A 22,531-nucleotide genomic window follows, 5' to 3' on the forward strand; every position below is an offset into this window, starting at 1 on the left:
GGGCTGCCATGCCTCCTCCAGGGCATCGTCCCCACCCAGGGATCAAACCCAGGTCTCCTGCATTGCAGGCAGATTCTTGACCATCTGAGCCACCAGGGAAGAATTATTGGGAACTAATTCCTAATAATTCTACTCAGTGGAGACTAAATGAGCTCCACCTGACTAAGCTGATGTTTTAGCCCAGAGACTAAAGCTGGCAGCTGACCATCCATGGTCACATACCCAAGGTCCTCCATCTTGGTGGAAAGGCATCCCTGGGAGATCAAATTAAAGATCCAAAGGTGTGTTTGGTGAAGACTGAATTAGATCAGAGGGAACTGAGTGTCCTTCAGGGATATCTCTAGCAGCTGAGGAGGCCCTGTGGAATAACCTTCCTTCCCTCCAGAGAGGTTTCAGTCTGGAGAGCTGATTTGGACTGTTCAAAGCTTTGGGAGGTTTTTTTTTAACCCCATCTTTGTTTCAGTTAACTGCCTTTTTGCTCAACTTTTCTGAACCATTTCTCTTCCACTTATACCACTGACAGCATGACTTGGAGTTGACAAGTCCCGGGTGGCCTGTATGATATGTGGTAAACAGGGCTTTCCTGGTGGCTCAGAAGTGAAGGATCTCTCTGCCTATTCAAGAGGCATGGGTTCGATCCCTGGGTCAGGAAGATCCCCTGGAGAAGGAATTGGCAACCCACTCCAATATTCTTGCCTGGAGAATTGTATGGACACAGGAGCCTGGTGGGCTATAGTCCATGGAGTCGCAAAAGAGTCAGACACGACTTAGTGACTAAACAAAAACACGTAGTAAACAATAAACAACTTTTATTCCTCTTCACACCTTGAGATCCGCATAGTTGCAATGGGAATAGCCCGAGCCTCCTCACTAGCTTGGTGTTAGGATTAATGAAACGTCAAGTGCAAAGTTTCTGGTCTTGAGCCTGTCACATGATAATTCTTCAACAAATGGTAGCTGTCATGACTATTTGCATAATGTAAATTTAATTCTCCTTGTTTAGGATATATCAAGGTACATACATCATGCAAGAGTTTATAAAACATCTCTAAAATAGTTATTTCTTGAAAATGTTCACCTTATGTTGCTAATATCATGGTGGTTAAGTTTAGATTGATTTTTTTTTATTCTGAATTTCAGAGAGTGACATTTTATGACTTCATACCTAATTGTGAGGGTGTATCCAATTTAAGACGCAGTCGTCCATGAACTATCTGAAATTTAGTAATGCTTATTGGGCTTTCATAGGTCAAATATTTGAGATCTGATTCTCTTGCAGGATAAAGTAGACTCTACTGGAGATTGGCAAACTCTACAATTAATTTTTAAAAAGCATATCCTTTGGGGGAATCCCTTAGAATTTCCCTCATTTCTAATTGTAGCGGGTCTGTTGTACTGTTTTACAAAGAGAGGGCAAACTCATTCAAGTTTGTTGGGATAGTTCTCAAAAGTTCAAACAGGCTTTGATTTCTTTATCCATTTTGGAAGCTTCAGACTTTTCAAAAACCCTTCATTATGGCAATTGATGCAGTTGATGTGATTATAAGAACTTTGAGAACAGAAAACATACTGCTTTTCTGAATTTCTGAGAAATTATTGCCAAAGGAAAGAATTTGACTTCTGTCCAGAAAGCATATCTGATTTGTTTGGATTTGGGATAAACTCAAGCTGTATATGTTTGGCCAAGAGTTCAATTTGTGGACCGATCACCAAGCTCTAAGCAAGACTCAGGTTTCAGAAAGCTATGACAACATCAGGGATCTCACATGATTATTAAACATGCTCTGGATAGATGAATATTCAGGCCAAACACAACAACAAAAAGTCCTTCTCATCAACAGGGCACTGAGCAACTCCTGGACCTTCAAGAAGTGGATGTTACTTGGTGATGTTTTGTTTGGATAGCAGGAGAGGGAGGGCCCAGAGCAACACAGAAGACAGCTTCCTAGAAGAGCAGCGGCAGCGCTGATTTGGGGGGAGCCCCCGTTCTAATCATATGTTTCCTGATCCTGGCAGTCATGGAGATTTTGCCCTCTGCACTCACAAGGAGGTATCTGAGGATCCCTCAATGACTGTGCCATGGGCTTCAAGGTGGCTCAGTGGTAAAGAATCCATCTGTCAATGCAGGAGACATAGGTTCTATCCCTGGGTCGGGAAGCTCCCCTGGAGAAGGAAATGGCAACCCACTCCAGTGTTCTTGCCTGGGAAATCACATGGACAGAGGAGCCTGGCGGGCTATCGTCCATGGGGTCACAAAAGAGTCGGACACGACTGAGTGACTAAACAGTAACAACAGGAGCATTCATCCCTGACATGGAATCTTTTTCTTCCTTCCTTTGCTGGGTCTTACTTGTGGCATGCGTGCATGCTAAGTCCCTTGAGTCGTGTCCTACTTTGTGCAACCCTATGGACTGTAGCCCTCGAGACTCCTCTGTCCGTGGGATTTCCCAGGCAAGAATACTGAAGCGAGTTGCCATTTCTTCCTCTGGAGGATCTTCCCAATCCAAGGATCGAACCCACGTCTCTTACACCTCCCGAATTGGCAGGTGGGTTCCTTACCACTAGTGCCACCTGGGAAGCCCCTTAGTTGTGGCATGTGGGATCTATTAATAGTTCTTTGACTAGGGATCAAATCTGGGCCCCCTGCATTGGGAGTCTTAGCCACTGGGTCACCAGGGTAGCCCCTGACATGGAATATTTCTAATGTCTGCATTTCTCTTCAGGAAGCTTTTATTTTTAAATTTTATTTATTTTTTTGTTGTTGTTGTTGCTATGCTGCAGGGCTTCCAGGATCTTAGTTCCCAAACCAGGGATTGAACCCAGGGTCATGCAGTGAAAGCACCAGGTCCTAACCACTGGACAGCCAGGAAATTCCCAGTACTCTTTCTTTTATGATTTGCTTTCTGTTTTTCTAATTGGGGCTTCCTTGGTGGCTCAGAAGGTAAAGAATCTGCCTGCAGTGCAGGAGACCCAGGTTTGAGCCCTGGATCAGGAAGATTCCCTGAAGAAGGGAATGGCTACCCACTCCAGTATTCTTGCCTGGAGAATTTCATGGACAGAGGAGCTTGGAGGGCTACAGTCCATGGGGTCGCAAAGAGTTGTACTTGACCGAGTGACTAAGCACAGCACAGCATAAGCATCAGATCAGTGGCTAACTAATTTTTGTTTTTTTAACCCTTTGTGACCCCTCACTGCCTTTGCCCCCACTAAGGACTGATGTTCCCCCCTCCAACTTGGGGGAGGCCCTCTCAGGGTGTCCACAGGCAGCAGGAACAGCTTCATGGCCTAGATAGGCACTAGGTGGGGACAACAGGGAGGAGGAAGAGTCAAGATGGGGGACTGCTGCTGGTGTTCAAAGCTGTGCATCCCAAACCAGTGAATCTAGAACATTCTGTCGATTCACTTAACAAGTCTTTGACTGATAGGTGTCAGGGACAATTTACATGTAGACAAATCAATAAATACATGCTGACAAATGGTAATTAGCACCTTGACAGGAATAGGGTGCAGTGACAGAGAATATCGTGATAGTGAAGGGGAGGGTGGGAACCTATTTAGACAAAGTAGTCAAAGACGGTCTCTGTGGGTGAGACCCAAAGGATGAAGAGGAGCCAGCTCTCGGAGGGCAGAGAAGGGGCACAGGTGGGACAAACAACGTTGGAAGAGTCTTGAGGTAAAAGAGAGCTCATGGGATTCAAGGAGCTGAGAGGAATCCAGCATGACTGGAAAACTGTTGTCAGGGAAGGCTGGTGAGGTTGCAAGATTTGGTGGTAGATTTTATTCCAAGTACAGTGGAAAACCATGGGTGGGAACTTCCTGGTGGCGCAGTGGTTAAGACTGTGCTCTCAGTACAGGGGGCCTGGGTTCGATCCTTGGTCAGGGAACTAGATCCCACATGCTGCAACTAAGATCCGGAGCAGCCAAAAAAGAGAAAGCCATGGGTGGTTTTAAAGCATGTTGTGTGTGCATGTGTGTGTGCGTATGTGTGTGTGCATGTCATATCACGTGGAGACCTGTGAGAAGGTTCCTCACCAGAACTGGGAGATGGGACCACTTGATCCCTATTCCAGCCATTAAGGAAACTTCAAAATGTCATTCAAGTACGTTCCTGGCCAGTGGCACAAGATAAGATGATTAGAGATGAATAATCAAAGCCCTTTCTCCTACTTCCAGGACATTGACAAGATCAGAGTTCCCATATTGCATAGCATATCCTGATTTTTAACTTCCAGCCTCTCATTTCAGTGTTTCATTGCCTGTCCCTTAGTGATGCCTTTCTGTCCCTCACTGAGTCCTGCTCCTTTTCCTCCCTGTCTCGCTCTCCTCCTCCCCTCCTTCCTCATCACCCCCCTGCCCTCCTCATCCCATTTCCCCCGCCACTTCTCCCCCTGCCTTTCTCATTAAGAGTCAGAGTAACTTGCCAAACCTCAGCTCTTAGATTCCTGTTTCCCCCCAAACATTTCTTGGCTGGTTCTCGCAGTCCCTGGTTCTCGCCTCTCTTTCCAGGCTGGAGCCTTCTCTGGTTCCCGGTCACCTCTCCCCTCTCTCAGTCAGCCCGACCCCAAGGTCACTCCGCTTTAAACATGTCAACAGGAAGAAGCGCTCTCGCTCTCACCCTGTGAAAAGAACGCGTGAAGGGATGGACCGTGGTGACATCAGTCCGCGGGCACCAAGACCACGGAAGGCAGTTCTTGAAAACCAGACGGGACAGAAGGTATCACTGGGCGGCCTCCCTTCTTGGCTCACGGCACCCTCTGAGTCAGGATAATGAGAGGACATTCTTAAAACATGACTTAACCACGCTCGGTCCTCAAACAAATTCCTGGTTGTGTGTGGAATATGCTCTACCAGCAAGCCCAAGCACAAACATGTGGGGCGGGCTTGTCAGCACGCTTCTCAGAGTTGCTACCTTTACAAAGCCACCTTCCGAGCCAGTTAGTGTGAGTTCAGTTTTTAAAACTTAAAAAAAAAAAAAAAAAAAGCCAGAGACACAGTGGGGTTTTTTATGGCTGCATTTTCAGAGTTTTGTATTGTGACTGGGTTTCTGTCTTAGGGGACTGGGAGAGGGGGTGCCCTTGACATCACACATTAGCAGGAAGACGTTATGGAAAAGTCTTTCAGAGATAGAAAAAAAAAGAAAACAAGATATTGTCCATTTCCAAAATCAAGCAGAGGGAGAAAGAATCCCAACTGGGGTGCAGTTTGTCCTTTAATTCACTTATACCTGGAGTGTGTGTGTGTGTGTGTGTGTGTGTTTAACACAGGCGGCTTATCCGAGTGGATTTTAAGAAATTAATTTAACTGAAAAATAATTAAATTACAAAGAGAGGAAAAAGCGTTTGGTTGGCATCGTACAGGGTCAGAGGCCATTGCTAATGCAATATTTCATCAATTGGCTCATTGCTATTCTTGCATTGATGTGATTTCATTTCTCAAATAGCTCTTATCGTGGCAGGCTTGCATTTAGGATACATTGTACAGATGCCTTATAATCATTTCAGTGTGTTTACTTAAAATTTTAAAAGCAATTAAGCAATTTAAAATATATTCGTGTGTGCGTTTGTGTGTGTGTGTGTGTACACACATCCACAGAGAGATTTTATAAATGTTCAGGCTAGGGTTCTAAGTGAACACTGGGGCAAGTGTTACATTTATACACTGTAGGGCCCTTCATGCATTTCAAAGAGCTTCATGCAGGCGAATGTTAAGCTTGTTTCATACCCATTGAATCTACCATTATCTTCCTTAATACACTGAAGAAGCCAGAGAACAAAGAGTCTCCCTGTGTCCCTTATCCAAGGCCACACAACTGTTACTGGAACCGTGAGCTTCCTGAGTGCCAGTCACTTGCTTGCTGCACATCACAAGTGCTGGAAAATGGTGATGAGTCAGTTTGTTAAAAAGTGTAATAATCTACTGGGGAGGGGGTGAAGGAGGGGAGGGTTTTGAGCTACCCTGCTTTTCATTTGTTTTGATGCAAAACAAGTTATAATAATGGTTTTTCTCATAAAAACAAACAAACAAACATCCTACTGAGATTGGGGGTGAAACAGTAACTTGTGTCCACAGGAAAGGGCCAAGCAACCTTCTGGCAGCATCTGAATAGATACATGTGTATCTAGGTGGTGGTATCTTCATGCCCCAACCTGTCCCACGCCTCTGCCCCTTCATCTTTGTTGCAGAATGTTATGTCCAGAGTTGAGAAAAACAGTTTGATGCAGGGGTTTGGAACTGAGTTCCACCAGCAGGATGATAGACCCTCCTGGGATCCTCCCACCTCGGGAGGCAGGGAGGTGCAGTCGTGTATTCATTCATCAAACACTTATTAAGCACTTAAGTGCCAAGTCCTGGGGACAGAGAGGAATAAGATGCAGTCTTTGTGCTTGTGGGGGAGGAAGGACGGTAAACAAGGATGGAGCAAGCCCTACAATAGAGGAGGGTGTGGGCCTGGGAGACCGGGAGGGGGAGATGGAAAGAGGCAAGGTTCTCACGGTGAGGAACGAAGTGCCTCCCAGCCTTGCTGGAGGCCCCACTCAGTACTGCCTGCTGGCGCGTCAGTTCCCCTCGGATGGAAGCATTTCTCACAGTGCCAAGCGCTGGCTCCATCTGAGCCAGATGACGTTGGCCGTCAGCTCTCCCCGCCTTCCGTCTCTGTCTGTTTCCTCCCTCCCCCACTTTCTTTTTGCTCCCAGTCTTATCAAATTCTACTCAGGGCAGCCACACGTGGTCCATCATTTATAGAATCAAACCGATCTGAAAAGCATTCACGTTAAAGTATGAATGACTAATATGGGGGACACCTGGGAACACCTGCGTTTACCAGGCTTCAAAGCCTTAAGCTTTGGCTGGCTATGGAAAAACCATTTTCCTTAGCATGCTGGAGTGCTACAGGCACCTCTGAATTCACATGGTCTGGATAGTTGCCGACTCTTTCTGCACTTAGAGCTGGCCTTGTTTCCATTCAGTCTTACGTGTTTTTCCCTCCCGGCCCTCTATTGTGGCTGCATGATAAGGCAAGGGTGGGGGCCCGATTACTACTAATCTGAGACGTTTTGGCTGGAAATCTCACAAGGCTGCAGAAACAACGGCTTTGAAACGTTTGAGACACCAGTGATGGAAAACAAAGTGGCTATAAGTAGGACCTTCAGATGCTGCCCCCTCCAAATGCGCTCACTCATTTAGTGCATTCTTCATTCTTTTTTTAATTATTTTATTTGGCTGTGCTGGGTCTGGGTTGCGGCACTTAGAACCTCTTAGTTGCGGCGTGTGGGATCTAGTTCCCTGACCAGGGCTGGAACCCAGACCCCTTGCAGGGGGAGCATAGAGTCTTAGTCACTGGACCACCAGGGAAGTCCCTAGTTCATTCTTTATCATTTGCATTTTTCCAGCTTCAGGACAGAACTGGCATAAGTGAGTGCATGAATGAGGAAAACATTGTGGGCTGGTAAATATAGTGAAATTATATTCCTAATGTTGGGTGGGAGGAAGGAGGACGTGACCAGTAACCTCTACAGCATTCTCCCTCGAAGTTTTCCACTAGGATTCTCCCAAGGGCCCTACTTGACTGTATAAAAGTGTCCTATTGCCATAGAGTACTGCTTTTGATTTTGTGCATCCCCATCCAGATGAAGTTGTGTAGTTTCAGTCATTCTATTAAAAATTGTCCCCTTGTCAGCTCTGTACCCTGTGACTACCTAGAGGGGTGGGAGGGGCAGGGGGTGAGAGGGAGGCTCAAGAAGGAGGGGGTGTATGTATACTTACAGCTGATTCATATTGTTGTACAGCAGAAACCAACACAACATTGTAAAGCAATTATCCTCCAATTAAAAAAAAAATCATCTTCTTGTAGGAGCCTGGGCAGCAAAGATTAGGCATCAAATGTTTTTCAAACTCCAACTTAGTTCATTCTGAGGAGCGATCTTCTTTAAACATTATAAACTTCAACAGAAGTTTCAGAAAGTGGACATGTCTCATTGGAACTGTCTAATAGCAATGAAATGGGAGAAAGCCTAAGTAATTTAAAATTCTCTAGTAACCATATTTAGAAAGGTAACAGCAAACAGGGAAATTTAATTTTAATAATATACACTTAATAATATATATATACATATATGTATATAAATTTGCCATGCCCTACGGCATGTGGGATATCAGTTCCCCCACCAGGAATTGAGCCCACACCCCCTGCAAGGGAAGCTTGGAATCTTAACCACTGGACCGCCAGGGAAGTCCCTACTAACATATTTTTTTAAACTCACTATAGTAAAATATTATTCAACATGGGATTGACATAAAAATTATTAATGAGATATTTTACTTTTTTGGTACTAAAGTTACATCATATATTTTTCAATCCCAGTGCATCTCCACTGGGACTTATCACATTCTAGGCATTCGTGCATAGGGTGTGGCTGGCAGTTACCTTTTAAATACTGTGACACTTTTAGTATCTTTTTGTTTGTTTTACTGAAGTACTGTTGATTTACAGTGTTGCATTAGTTTCAGGTGTATAGCAAAGTAATTCAGATCTATAGTTATCTATCCATCTGTATATTTTTCATATTCTTTTTCATTATAGGTTATTACAAGATACTGAATCTGTAGATTCATTCATGTTGCTGCAAATGACAATATTTCATTCTTTTTATGGCTAAGTAATATTCCATCATATATACATATTGCATCTTCTTATCCATTCACCTGCTGATGGTATTTAGGTTGTTTCTATGTCTTAGCACTGTGTAAATAGGGCTGCAATGAATATTGGGGTGCCTGTATCATTTTGAATTAAAATTTTCATCTTTTCTGGATATATGCCCAGGTGTGGAATTGCTGGATCATAGAGTAGTTCTATTTTTAGTTTTTTAAGGAACCTCCATGCTGTTCTCTATAGTGGTTAAATCTTGGTATTTTTGCTGCTGCTGCTAAGTCGCTTCAGTCGTGTCCGACTCTGCACGACTCCATAGACGGCAGCCCACCAGGCTCTGCCATCCCTGGGATTCTCCAGGCAAGAACACTGGAATGGGCTGCCATTTCCTTCTCCAATGCATGAAAGTGAAAAGTGAAAGTGAGGTCGCTCAGTTGTCTCCAACTCCTAGCGACCCCATGGACTGCAGCCTACCAGGCTCCTCCATCCATGGGATTTTCCAGGCAAGAGTACTGGAGTGGGGTGCCATTGCCTTCTCCGCTTGGTATCTTTAAATGGTAGCAATTTAGATACTTTCCCCAGGGTAAAAATATTTACAATGTGAGAATCAGTGCGCCCTGAAGAAGTGATGCCTGAATGTGGTTGTGGAGAGTTAATTTAAGGGAGTGGGTGTCAGAACTGGGGCTTCTAGTCTGGGCCTCTTTTAGTGATTTATTGAAAACAAATATTTTTAAAGTGTGAAATGTATAGCCTTTACCAGCAATCTGAAATAAAGGAGAAATTAACAGAACAAATGACTATTCTCCTGGCATCCACTCCTGAAGTGAAGTGTTATTTGCTCAGTCGTGCCCGACTCTTGGCGACCCCATGGACTGCAGCCCACCAGGCTCCTCTGTCCATGGGATTTTCCAGGCAAGAATACTGGAGTGGGTCACCATTTCCTTCTCCAGGGGAGCTTCCCAACCCAAGGATTGAACCCATATCTCCTGCATTGGCAGGCAGATTCTTTACCACTGAGCCACCAGGGAAGCCCTCTCATCTAGGGCAATGGCCCTAAATGCCTCTCATTTTAGGTTCAGTCAGGATCTGGAAACTTCATACTGAATATTGGGTTTTATTGGAAAGGATAGGGAGGAACCCTGAAGAAGCTAACACCTGAGTCTGATCCGGCTCATCCTCATTGACTCACAGCTGCAGCTAGTGGTTCATCCAGAGGGGCTTCATAGTCAGAATACCAAGCAGGAAGTGCGCGTGCGCAAAGTGGGGTTGGGGGAGGGCTTGGGGGGATGCTTGAGCCCCTGGGTGGAGAACAGCCAAGGCCTGTCTCCTGTCCCTCTGCACCCAGGGCACAGCGACGGAGGTCCTGTGTTGCCAGAACTGCTGATGGTCCACTTACTCCAGAAGACAGAAATGTAGGTCTGTGTTTGTTTCTGTTCTTGTGAAATACCCTGATTAGTGAATGCCGGCAAACAATCCAATTTTTAGAAAAACACAGGGTCAAGTAAAGCCCGCTCATGAGGTCTCTTCTACCTAGAAGTGTTCCACGTGCAAACTTTTAGTTAAATCTAAGACTTCTTCATGCTCAATATCGAGTTGTGTGGGTTTTCAAAATGGTGATATCATGCCTTCGTGTTTGATTTTTGCCCTGACCCTGTGAAGCTGATGAAAGCAGGTGGCAGTACCAGAAGGGAAAAATGGTAGAAAAGTCATATTGTTACTGAAAGTGGGGTCCGGCTGCTCACCACCCTGAAGTTTTAAGATAGAGGCCAGGCTGGTGGAAAAGAAAGGTTGCTTTATTTCTGAGGCCGGCGAGGGGTGGGGGAGCGAGGTGGGCGGTGGTGGTGACTCCTGTAGGCAGAGGGAGGGGGCTATATGTAGAAACAGCAGGGTCAGCTCTGACACTTATCTTGAAATTGGTCATGCAGTGGTCTGATGAGCGTCATCTTGATTGTTTTAAGTACAGTTAGTCTTCAGTTCCAGGGATGTTTTGTTCCCATTTCCTTGAGGCCAGTTCTCGGAGTGTTGGCAGCGTCTGTCATGGCTACAGTCTGGTCATCATGTAGTTAACGTCTTCCACCTGAAGGGGGTTTCAGTATCTATAATACGGCTTAAAGGAGAGGCTCAGAATATTATCCATAGCCCTTGAGGAGGAACTAAAGGTACTTGACTTTGCTTAATGACTAAGCTATTATTTTGTTCTCTTTGACTGCTTTTGTTTGCTTCTGTATTTTCTGATATCTCTGATTAAACTTATTCTCTGGCTAAAGTTTTTCTGGCTTCCCAGGTGGCTCAGCAGTAAAGAATCCTCCTACCAATGCAGGAGATTTGGGTTCAATCCCTGGGTTGTGACGATCCCCTGGAGAAGGAAATGGCGACCCACTCCAGTATTCTTGCCTGGAGAATCCCATGGACAGAGGAGCCTGGTGGGCTACAGTCCATGGGGTCGCAAAGAGTCGGATATGACTGAGCACACACCCATTGTATATGTATCAATGCTACTCTCTCAATTCATCCCACCTTCTCCTTCCCACTTAGCCTCACCCCAGGTCCACAAGTCTGTTCCTGAGTTTCTTTTAAAATTTTACTCATTTTCTCACTGTCCACGTTATTTTTTGGGGTTTGGCACTTGTGACATGTCATGTATTTTCAGTATAAAATTGAAAGTGAAGACCACTACAGTGCCTGAGTTCTGGCACTATTTATTTTTAACTTCTTTTTTAACATATAACAAATCAAGCTATTATTAGCATTGCCATGGATAGGCTAGTTGTTCTATATAGGTGTATATAAGGAAAAAATGTTTTCATTTACTGTGAAATGAAATGGAAATTTCCCTCGAAGTCCTGGGGCAACCTCTTTTTTTAATATATAATCTTTTTTAAACATCTGGTTTTATTTTATTTTTTAATTGAAGAATAATTGCTTTACAGAATCTTGTTTTCTGCCAAATATCAACATGAATCAGAAATAGGTACACATATGTCCCCTCCCTCTTGAACCTCCCTCCTCATCCCGCCTCTCCAGGTTGTTACAGAGCCCCTGTTTGAGTTCCCTGAGACAAACAGCAAATTCTGGGGCAACCTCTTAGCCAATGAAATGATAATCCAAATAAAAATTAGAATTACTCTTACCCACATTCTTTATTTCAAGAAAAAAGCATCCTGACTAAGTCATCAGTGTGACTTCGAGAGCCCTTGATTTCAAATAATCTAAGATATTAATAACACATAAAGCCTTTTTCATTAACAATGTAAGAATTGATGCTAAATTACCCTTTCATCCAAAGTACACTGTAAAAATAAGTGTAAGTTGTTTGTGCAGCATATTGGAGATGAATGTGAAATATGCATGGCATTTGTGTCTTGGCTCTTCTCCCTACACATAACCTTGAATTTCACCATGATTTTTTTTTTTTAATGTAAAAGGCTTAAAATTAGAATCTGTACTTGTATCTGTTTCAGGTATATTTCTGTGAACAGTTCCCCCTGTCCTCAGATAAACAGAGGTGGGTAACTGTTTCTGACAAAAGCTGTAGGGAACAAGATTAAGCAAGATTTAGAGTGATTATATTTTCTTATCTAAAACCTTCAAGTCTTTGGAAAACTGCTTGGTTTCTATTTTGAGTCATGCTGCCCACATATCTTAACGACAGAATTTTTGCATAGTTTTGCTCTTCCTCTTTTTCTCTCTGTTTGGGTGTATTTATTATTTCATATGTGATGTTGCAAAGCTCATTAAAAGGTCCATTTATATTCTTGTTATCTGCATGGGGATCTAGCCATTTCTCTAACTGTTTATAGAACCCACACTGTAATATTCAGATTTGCTGGCAATGGGCCCTTTCTAACACCGTATACATTCCATTCCCCTCTGTGACTCTATTTATGGGAGCTCCTGTGATTTATCCAAGACTAATAAAGACAGTGTAAAAGGATGGTCTGTGGGTTTATCCGTCGGTGGAATTTTAGCACTTTCAGAAGGAGGTTTGTCTTATGTTCTTTTTTTCCCCCCAATTTAATTAAAACAACAACCAAAAAAAGCGTCTGTCCAAGTGAGTGACAGTTGGCAGATCCACATTATTCAGCTGGAGGGACTCCAGCTTTTCTGATGCTTGGAGATGGACAAGTAATTACCTCCTGTCTGTGACTATTTTCTACCAGGCTAAGCTCAATGTTTATTGTAAACTATCTGCCATTAAAAGCTGTAATAGCAAGCCTTATGTTCCCACACCATAAATTTGACTGCACTGTTTTTTTATTTACCTTTGTGTTTTATTACATTCTTTGAAATGTTTCATTCTAAAGAAAGATAACAGAAGAATGAAAATTGAACAAATTCCAAATTCACGCTTGAAAAAAAGATATGCTTAGCATACATGTATATATATACATATTTTTGCATACGCCTGGACAGCCCTGATGGCCACTTTCTGGATATTGGCAGCTTCCATGTAACTATTAGATGCAGTTGCTATTAGTCCATCACTTGTTAAATGGTCCAGAAAACAGCCTAAAAATTAAAGTTTAACCAGACCATATAGGCCCAGGGCATCAGCTTCCAAACTTTTTATTCTCAGGACCCCTTTATACTCTTAAACTGTTTTTGAAGACCCCAATGAGCTTTTGGTTGTGTGGATTATATCTATCAATGTTTATTGTGTAAGAAATGTGAACGGAGACCATGTAAACATATTTTTTTAATAAGGATATGTATTTGTTTTAAAATAACTTAAAAATCCATTACATGTAACATTCATGACATTTCAAAAGAAAAATTGCTATTTTCTTTTAAAAAATGTAGTGCAAAGAGAGGGATTGTTTTTAGATTTTTTAATAGAAAAAAGACTCTCATATTTGCTACTTCATTCAACTTGTTATGATATTAATATGTTGCTTTGGTTAAAGTATGTGAAAAAAAATCTGGCCCTACCATATGCTGCTGCTGCTGCTGCTGCTGCTGCTAAGTCGCCTCAATCATGTCCGACTCTTAGCGACCCCATGGACTGCAGCCTACCAGGCTCCTCCATCCATGGGATTTTCCAGGCAAGAGTACTGGAGTAGGGTGCCATTGCTTCTTCGGGCCCTACCATATAGGTAGTTGGAAAAGAGTATTTTAACAGCCTTTTCAAGTAATTGTGAATATTCTTCTCTGTCTACCAAACCCGGACTCCACAGGTAGTAGCTTCTTAAAGGCTAGTTGCAATGAGGAATTGGAAATCCTATTAGTGGACGTTAATTTTTTTAAAAACTTAACAGACTTTTAGAGCAGTTTTAGCTTTACAAAAAATTGAGCAAGTGGTCCAGAGTTTCCATAAACGTTTGCCCTCTCAGTTTCTTCTGTTATTTATATCTTACATTAGTGTGGTATGTTTGTTAAAATTGATGAACCAGGGGACTTTCCTGGCTGTCCAGTGGTTAAGACTTCACCTTCTAACATAGGAGTGTGATCCTTGATCGCTGAGCAAGGCTCCTACATGCCTCAAGTCTAAAAAACCAAAACATAAAACAGAAGCAATATTGAAACAAATTCAGTAAAGACTTTAATAATAGTCTACATACTTTGGCCACCGGATGTGAAGGGCCAACTCATTGGAAAAGACCGTGATGTGAAAGATGGAGGGCAGAATAATAAGGGGTGACAGAGGATGAGATGGTTGGATAGTAGCACCAACTCAATGGACATGAGTTTGAGCAAACTTTCAGAGATAGTGAAGGACAGAGAAGCCTGGCATGCTACAGTCCATGGAGTAACAAAGAGCTGGACACGGCTTAGCAACTGAAAAACAACATACCATATATACCCCTTTCAGATTGACTTCTTTCACTAAAGCAATATGCATTTGATATTCCTTTATGCCTTTTCATGCCTTGATAGCTCTTTTCTTTTTGTAGCTGGGTAAAATTCCATTGATCAATGTGTTACAATTTGTTACCCATTCAGCTTTTGAGGACATCTTGGGTGTTTTTAGTTTTGGGAAATTATAACAAAGCTACTATAAACATCTGTGTGTGAGTTTTTGCAACTCAATTTGGGTAGGTGCTGAGGAGTGTGATAGCTGGGTGCTCTGATGGTTGTGGTTAGTCACTAAGTCATGTCCAACTCTTGCGACCCCATGGACATAGCCCGCCAGTCTCCTCTGACCATGAGATTTCCTACACAAGAAGACTGGAGTGGGTTGCCATTTCCTTCTCCAGGGAATCTTCTTAACCCAGGGATCGAACCCAACTCTCTTGCATTGCTGGTGATCTCCTGCACTGCAGGCAGATTCTTTACCAAATGAGCAACTAGGGTTCTCTGGTAAGACTGTGTTTATTTAAGGTTTGTAAGAAACTGTCAGACTGTCTTCCAAAGTGGTTATACCATTTTGCATTCCTAGCAGCAGTGAACGAGTTATCCTATTGTTCATATCCCTGTCAGCATTAGGTATTATCAGTTGTTGTCTTTTTCTTTTTTTTAAATTTTTGCCATCTAATAGGTATACAGTAGCATCTCATTGTTTTGATTTGCAACTACCTAATGGTGTCTGATGCTGAGCATCTGTCCACGTGCTCATTGCTATCTGTGTATTTTCTTTGAGTTGTCTGTTGAGATCTTTTACTCATTTTTTTAATTGGGTTATTACTGTTGAGTTTTAAGAGTTTTTTGTATATTTTGGATACTAGTCTTTAATCAAGTATGCATTTTGTAAATATTTTCTCCCAGTTGCTTATCTTTCTGTTCTCTAAAATCAGTGGACCTTTCATACTGGTACAGTTTTGTGCTACTGCTTTGATTTATACTAAGACACCAGCAATTTCATCCACCATTGTTTAACATCAGTGCAAATTTCAACACAGGGAAAGGCAAATAGTCTCTTAATAATCTATATAATTATAAAGTAGTTTTAATTTTGTGAGCACCCCTGGAAGGGTGTCAGAGATCCCCAGGGCCCATGGACCACATTTTGAGAACCACTAGCTTACAACAAACAAGTACAACCCATACTATTTAGTTCAAGCTTTGGAAAGACTAAATAGAAATCTGTTTCCCAAATGTGAAATGTTAACTTCATTTTCTGCAAAAATGATTTAGAAGGCACAAAAGAAATATTATGCACTGAAGTCAGTGTTCTAATTCATTGGGCAGAGTCAATTTTGTTTAGATTTTTTTTTTTCCCTCAATGGCTCTTGGCAGAATATCATTCTTATTTTTCAAGAAATATACTGTGTGTATGTATAAAGGTATTACCTAAAGTCTGTGAGCCAATGAATGTCTCTTTAATAACCAAAAAACTGATAGATGATGCCCAGTAATGGGCTTAGAATGTATTTGTATACATAGACAGTATATGGTGTCCTCAACTTTTTCTTCTTTTCCCACTCCTCCACTCGTGTATAAGCATAGAAACGGGGAGAAAACTCTAGTTTTGCAACCAGCAGACCTGGATTTGAATCTTGGCTATGTAATCTTATTTAACTTCTCTGAGCCTTTTGTTCTCCATCTGCAAAAGGGAAATGATATCATTGCCAAGACTGTGAAGATTATATTGAGTTGCCCAAAAAGTTCATTCTGGTTTTCCATTCCATGAAAACCCAAACCAACTCTTTGGCCACCCAATATAAGACAGTATATATAAAGCATCTAGAACCTCAGAGGTATCACTCAAATAACCAACATCATCATCAAAAGTCAACCCTTCCATTTTTAACAGATTCATAGTCTACGATCTTCTGGCTCAGATAATTATGCCTTAGCTAAGTTTACTGGAGAAAATACTAATGAGACTTAGTGTATCTCTGCAGGAATACTGTTTTCACAGGGACCAAAACCAGAGAAATAAATCCACTGTTGTCAACCCCCAGCAGGGGGACTAAACATGGGAATGAATATGAGAAGCAGCCAGAATAGAATGTAAGGATGGAACCAGAGGAGGTGTGATAAGGTGGCTCTTATTCCAAAGGCAAAGGTCTAGTAGTGGTCAAAAGTTAAGGATAGCACAGGGAGCTCAGCTCAGTGCTCAGTAGTAACCTGGAGGGGTGGAATGGGAGGGCAGGAAGGAGGTTTAGGAAAGAGGGGATATATGTATACTTGTGGCTGATCCACGATGTTGTTCAGCAGAAACTAACACAACATTGTAAAGCAATCATATTACCAAAAAAAGTTAAGGATGGGACTTCCCTGGGGGTCCAGTTGTTAAGAATCCACCTTGCAATGCAAGGGACACAGATTTGATCCCTCATCTGGGAGCTAAGATGCCACATACTGCTGGGCAGCTAAGGCCTCAGGCTGCAACTACTAAGCCCGCAAGACACAGCAAAGATCCTGCATAACGCAGCTAGACACAGCTAAACAAATTATGTGTGTGTGTGTGCTCAGTCACGTCTGACTATTTGAGACCTTATGGACCGTAGCTCACCAGGCTCCTCTGTCCGTGGAATTTTCCAGGCAAGAATACTGGAGTGGGTTGCTTTTTCCTTCTCCAGAGGATCTTCTTGACCCAGGGACTGAACCCATGTCTCTTGTGTCTGCTACATTGGCAGACAGACTCTTTACCACTAGCACCACCTGGGCAACCCCAAATAAAGTTAGGGGTGAAGGCAAATCATGGGGTGTGTTCCGCAAACAGCGGAAGAGGAAAATCGGTAGTGAGCCATCAGGGGCACACCATGGGGATGTACATGCCTGCACAGAATTCCCATGGGCAAGGTTTATTGCATCTCCCTTCATCCACAAACACCTCAATGCTGCTTCTGGCAAGCATGACAGATCAAGAAACAGCTGAACAAGGAAGTATTTTTAGGACAGAGGAGACCTCAACACCCTGGAAATTCAGAGTCTGGGTTCTGAAGCTTTGCTTCCTGTGCTTTGAATCCTGGTTCCTCTGTCTGCTCTTGTGTGACTGAGGGCAATCACAGAAGGCAGTCTTGCTTCCATCTTCTCATCTGTAAAAATGGAGTAGGTGTTTTTATGAGGACATTGCTTCATGTGAAGCATCCAGAACAGTACCTGACGTGAGGTAAAGCCTCAACAAAGCCCGGCTTTTGTCATTTGTCTGCCATCCATGTTGCTCACTCCTCTGACCAGCACTGGGTACAGCTGTGTGAAATTTCTGTGTGTTTATCTGTGGGCTCCCCTGGTGGCTCAGCAGGAAAGAACCTTCCTGGAGATGCAGGTTCGATGCCTGGGTTGGGAAGATCCCCTGGCAATTCACTCCAGTATTCTTGCCTGGGAAATCCCATGGACAGAAGAGCCTGGCGGGCAGACCCCAGCCTTTTTGGCACCAGGACCAGTTTCGTGGAAGACAGTTTTTCCATGGACCAGGGTTGGGGTTGGGAGATGTTTCAGGATGACTCAAGCACATTACGTTTATAGTGCCTTTTATTTCTGTTCTAATGTCACTGCTGATCTGACAGGAGGTACCAGCCCTTGGCCCAGAGGTTGGGGACCCCTGAGCTGCGATGCTATTGGTGGTCTGATGCATTTCACAGTAGGCTCCCATCTGTTTCCAAGTTCATGCAGGGCCAGCGTACCAGTAAATATACCCACAGCATGATGTTGTGTATGGGGACTCCAGACCCTCCACCAATGACTGCAGCTTCAGGCCATTGAGTTTTAAAAACTTTTAACTCTGAGTGCTTTTTATTGTGTTACTCTTTTCAGATACCAAGTGTGATCATTGTAGGAAACTTAGAACACACGGAAATGTAAATCACCCATAATCCCATTAGGAGTTAACACTGGTATTTTTTTTTTAATTTTTATTGAGGAGAGTTAACTTTACAATGTTGTTTTAGTATCTGCTGTACAGCAAAGTGAATCAGCTATATATTTACATATATCCCCTCCTTTTTGGACTTCCTTCCCCTTTATGTTGGGATTTTGTTTTGATGAATTTACTTCTAATCATGTTTGCGCCCATACAGAGAAAGCTAAGTTCTTTCAGTCATAAAGTGCAAATACTGATGGAGAAGGTATAAATCAAGTCTTTATCAATTAATAAGCTATTTTAAAAAATGAAGTATAATTGCTTTACAGTGTTGTGTTAGTTTCTGATGTATGATGAAGTAAGTCCGCTGTATGTATACATATATCCCCTTCCTCTCGGACCTCCCTCCCACCTCGCCTGAGACGTGCATTTTCAGTCAAATCAGTTCTAACTGTTGAGGTTTTTAAGTGATAAGAATCTCTGATGCATTTAAGTCCACACCAGGTAGAGAATGAAGCAGTTCAGTCACAATGCAGTTATTCATTCAATAAACATTTATTACTTACCTGCTATGTGGCTTGGCACTACTGAGCCCTGGTAATAGAGAAACGAAAAACAAGCAAACAGCCAACTAAACAGTCAACTCCATTGTTTATTGCAGTGTTGTTTTTAGTAGGAAAAAATGACATTTATTACCAATGCTAAATGTTCATCAGTAAGTTATGGCACAACCTTCCAACAGAGTTGTAAAAAGATTAAAGTGACAGGGAAGGTGGAGTAGGTATACTTCTCCCTGTTCTTTCCATTAAGTAAACCTGAAAACCCTGGACATTATATAGAAAATGAAAGAAGACTCTGAAATGTGGAGAAAAGGCAGAGTGGCTGGGGATGTCAGGACCTGAGGAACATCATGGCAGTCTCTTGGATTTTTTTGCCTCATATACCTCAAACCTGCAGCTGAAGAAGCCTGCAACCTGGAAATGCCAACAGGAGCAGACAAGAAAAGCTAAACAATAGCCTGCTGTCTCTTCCCAAAGGACTGGAAAAGGAACAGCCTAGGAAGACAGAAGACTTTTCAACAATGCTATGGGCTGTGTTCAGATGTTGAAAGCCTAACCCCCAATGTGTTAATATTTGGAGACGAGGTCTTTGGGAGATAATTAGGGTTAGATGAAGTCATGAAGGTGGGGTCCTTGTGATGGGATTAGTGGTTTTATAAGAAGTGTGAGTGAGAGATCGCTTGCTTTCTGCCATGTGAGGACAGAGTAAGAGATGGCAACACAGGGAGAGAGCCCTCATGAGATATTGACCTTGTCCTTTGACCTTAGACTTTCAGCCTCCAGAACTGTAGGAAAATAAGTTTTCATTAAGTCACCCAGGCTATGGTATATCTTTTGTTATAACAGCCCAAGTCCAAGAGCTTCCCAGGTGGCGCTGGTGGTAAAGAACCCACCTGCCAATGCAGGAGATGTAAGAAATGCAGGTTCAATCCCTGCGTTGAGAAGATCCCATGGAGGAGGGCGTGGCAACCCACTCTAGTATTCTTGCCTGGAAAATCGCCATGGACAGAGGAGCCTGATAGGCTACAGTGCATAGAGTCAGACACGACTGAAGTGACTTAGAACCCAAGCAGATTAAAACAGATTTTGGTACTGAGAAGTGGGATGCCGCTGTAACAACTGCTTGTATGTGCAGAAGCAGCTTTGAAACTGGGTAATGGGTAAAGCCTGGAGAAGGGCATGGCAACCCACTCCAGTACGCTCACCTGGAGAATCCCATGGACAGAGGGGCCTGGTGGGCTACAGTCCACAGGGTCATACAGAGTTGGACATGACTGAAGTGACTTAGCATGCATGCATGCAATGGGTAAAGGCTGGAAGAGTTTTGAGGTGCATGCTAGAACTATAGATGTTCAAAGTTATTTTGGTGAGGGACTCCCTTGGATGTCCAATGGTTAGGACTCTGCACTCTCACTGCTGAGGGCTCAGGTTCTATCCCTAGTCAGAGAACTAAAACCCCACAAACCACATGGTGTGGCCTAAACACAACAACAAAAAAAGTGATTTTGGTGAGATCTTGGACAGAAATGAGAAACAGGAGTTTGAATATTGGAGGAAAGGTGATCCTCATTATAATTTGGCAAAGAATTTAGCTGAAATATGTTCTAGTGTTTTGGGAAAGGTAGAATTGTGAATGATAAAGTTAGATACTTTGCTGAGATTTACAGAAGAAGAAACCATTGAAAGAGAAGTTTGGTTCCTCCTGAATACTTCAAGTAAAACGTGGAAGAGGAGAGATGAATTGAAGAAGGAATTAAGAAAAAGGAACCAGAACTTGAAGATTCAGAAAATTTTCAACCTATCCATATTGTTAAAAAAAAAAAATGAGAGCGAGAACTTCACAAGTGGTCAAGTGGTTAAGAATACACCTTCCAGTACAGGGGACACAGATTTGATCCCTGTTTGGGGAATTAAAATCCCACAGGCTGCAGGGCAGCTAAACCCATGCACCACAATTAGACAGCCCATACGTGGAAATAAACAGAGGCCAGAAACAGAGATGGGACTCTACCAGCAAAGACCCAGCCAATTTGAATTAAAGGGGACATAAAGAAAAGAGGTGAAATGAAGGAAGCCGCAGAAGTGGAATCACTGTCTTGGGGGATCCAGGAGGCAGAGCATGGGACCAAAGAGGATTCTTCTCAAGCCTTAAAATCCAGTGGAATTTGCCTTGCTAGGTTTTAGCTTTGCTTGTGACCCATCACCCTTTCCTTCTTTCCTGTTTCTCTCCTTTGGAATGGAAATGATCTATCCCAAGCCTTTGAGCATCTACAAAACACCTACGACAGTTAACATTATACTTGATGTGGAAAGACTGAAGCTTTTCCTCTAAGACTGAGGCCAGCCAAGGAGGTCCACTCTCACCATTCTTATTGAACATAGTGCTGGAAGGTTGAATCAGTATAATAAAGAAAGAATATGAAGTGCATATAAGTTGAGAAGGAAGGAATGCAGTTTCCTATTTGCAGATGACATGACCACATAAAAAATCCCCAAAAATCTGCTTTCCCCACCCAACAAAAAAACCAACAAAAACCAACTAAACCAACCAAACAAAACAATTGTGGAACTAATAAGTGAGCTCAAGGGTGTGTAATATAAGATCAAAATCCAAAAATCAATTATATTTCTGTATACCACCAATGAACATATGGATACAAAAATTAAAAATACTATACTATAAACAATCACTCCAAAAAAAAAATGCCCAGGTATAGATTTAACAAAACAAGAATAGGACTTGTATGTTGTAAATTCTACAATATGAGGAAAGATATCAAAGACTATCTAAATAAATGGAGAGATATTCCTTTTTCATGAATTGGAAGACTCAACACAGTAAAGATATCAATTCTGCCCAGATGGATACAAAAATTTAATTCCTATCAAAATTCCAGTAACTTTTTATAGATAGCGACAAGAATATTCTAAGCTTCACAGGGAAAATCAAAACAAAAAGCTAAAACAATTTTGAAAAGAATAAACTGGAAGTAATCAGTCTACTGGGCTCCCTTGGTGGCTCAGTGGTAAAGAGTCCACCTGCCAATTCAAGAGACGAGGATTGGGTCCCTGGGTTGAGAAGATCCGCTGAAGAAGGAAATGGCAAACCACTGCAGTATTCTTTCCTGGGAGACCCCATGGACAGAGGAGCCTGATGGGCTACGTCCATGGGGTCACAAAACAGCTGGACATGACTTAGTGACTAAACAACAAATCAGTCTACTAGATTTCAAGACTTACTCTATAGCTGTAGTCATTACGGCTGTATAGTGTTGGCAAAGAGATACTTTAGACATATTAATGGAACAAAAAAGAAAATCGAGAAACAGGCTCACACAAATATGCCCAATTGATTTTTGACAAATGTGTAAAACCAATTCAAAGGAGGAAAACCTCAAAAAATGGTGCTGAAGCAATTAGATATCTATCAGTTCAGTTGAGTTGCTCAGTCGTGTCCAACTCTTTGCAACCCCATGAATTGCAGCATGTCAGGCCTCCCTGTCCATCACGAACTCCCGGAGTTTACCCAAACCCATGTCCATCGAGTCGGTGATGCCATCCAACCATCTCATCCTCTGTCGTCCCCTTCTGCTCCTGCCCCCAAATCCTTCTCAGCTTTAGGGTCTTTTCCAATGAGCC

The 22,531-nt window shown here is 42.6% G+C and overlaps 1 long non-coding RNA gene across 1 annotated transcript in view; it reads left to right on the forward strand.

Annotated features, from left to right (window-relative positions):
• LOC145541102 (uncharacterized) overlaps positions 1–22,531 on the forward strand; it is a 103,465-nt gene that overhangs the window by 38,456 nt on the left and 42,478 nt on the right. The window contains exon 2 of the long non-coding RNA XR_014078774.1: positions 4,594–4,714. This is a non-coding gene — a long non-coding RNA (uncharacterized LOC145541102). The remainder of the gene's footprint in view (positions 1–4,593; positions 4,715–22,531) is intronic.

The sequence above is a fragment of the Giraffa tippelskirchi genome, chromosome 3, assembly GCF_054371585.1.
Source record: "Giraffa tippelskirchi isolate mGirTip1 chromosome 3, T2T-mGirTip1v1.2.pri, whole genome shotgun sequence".
NCBI lineage: Eukaryota > Metazoa > Chordata > Mammalia > Artiodactyla > Giraffidae > Giraffa > Giraffa tippelskirchi.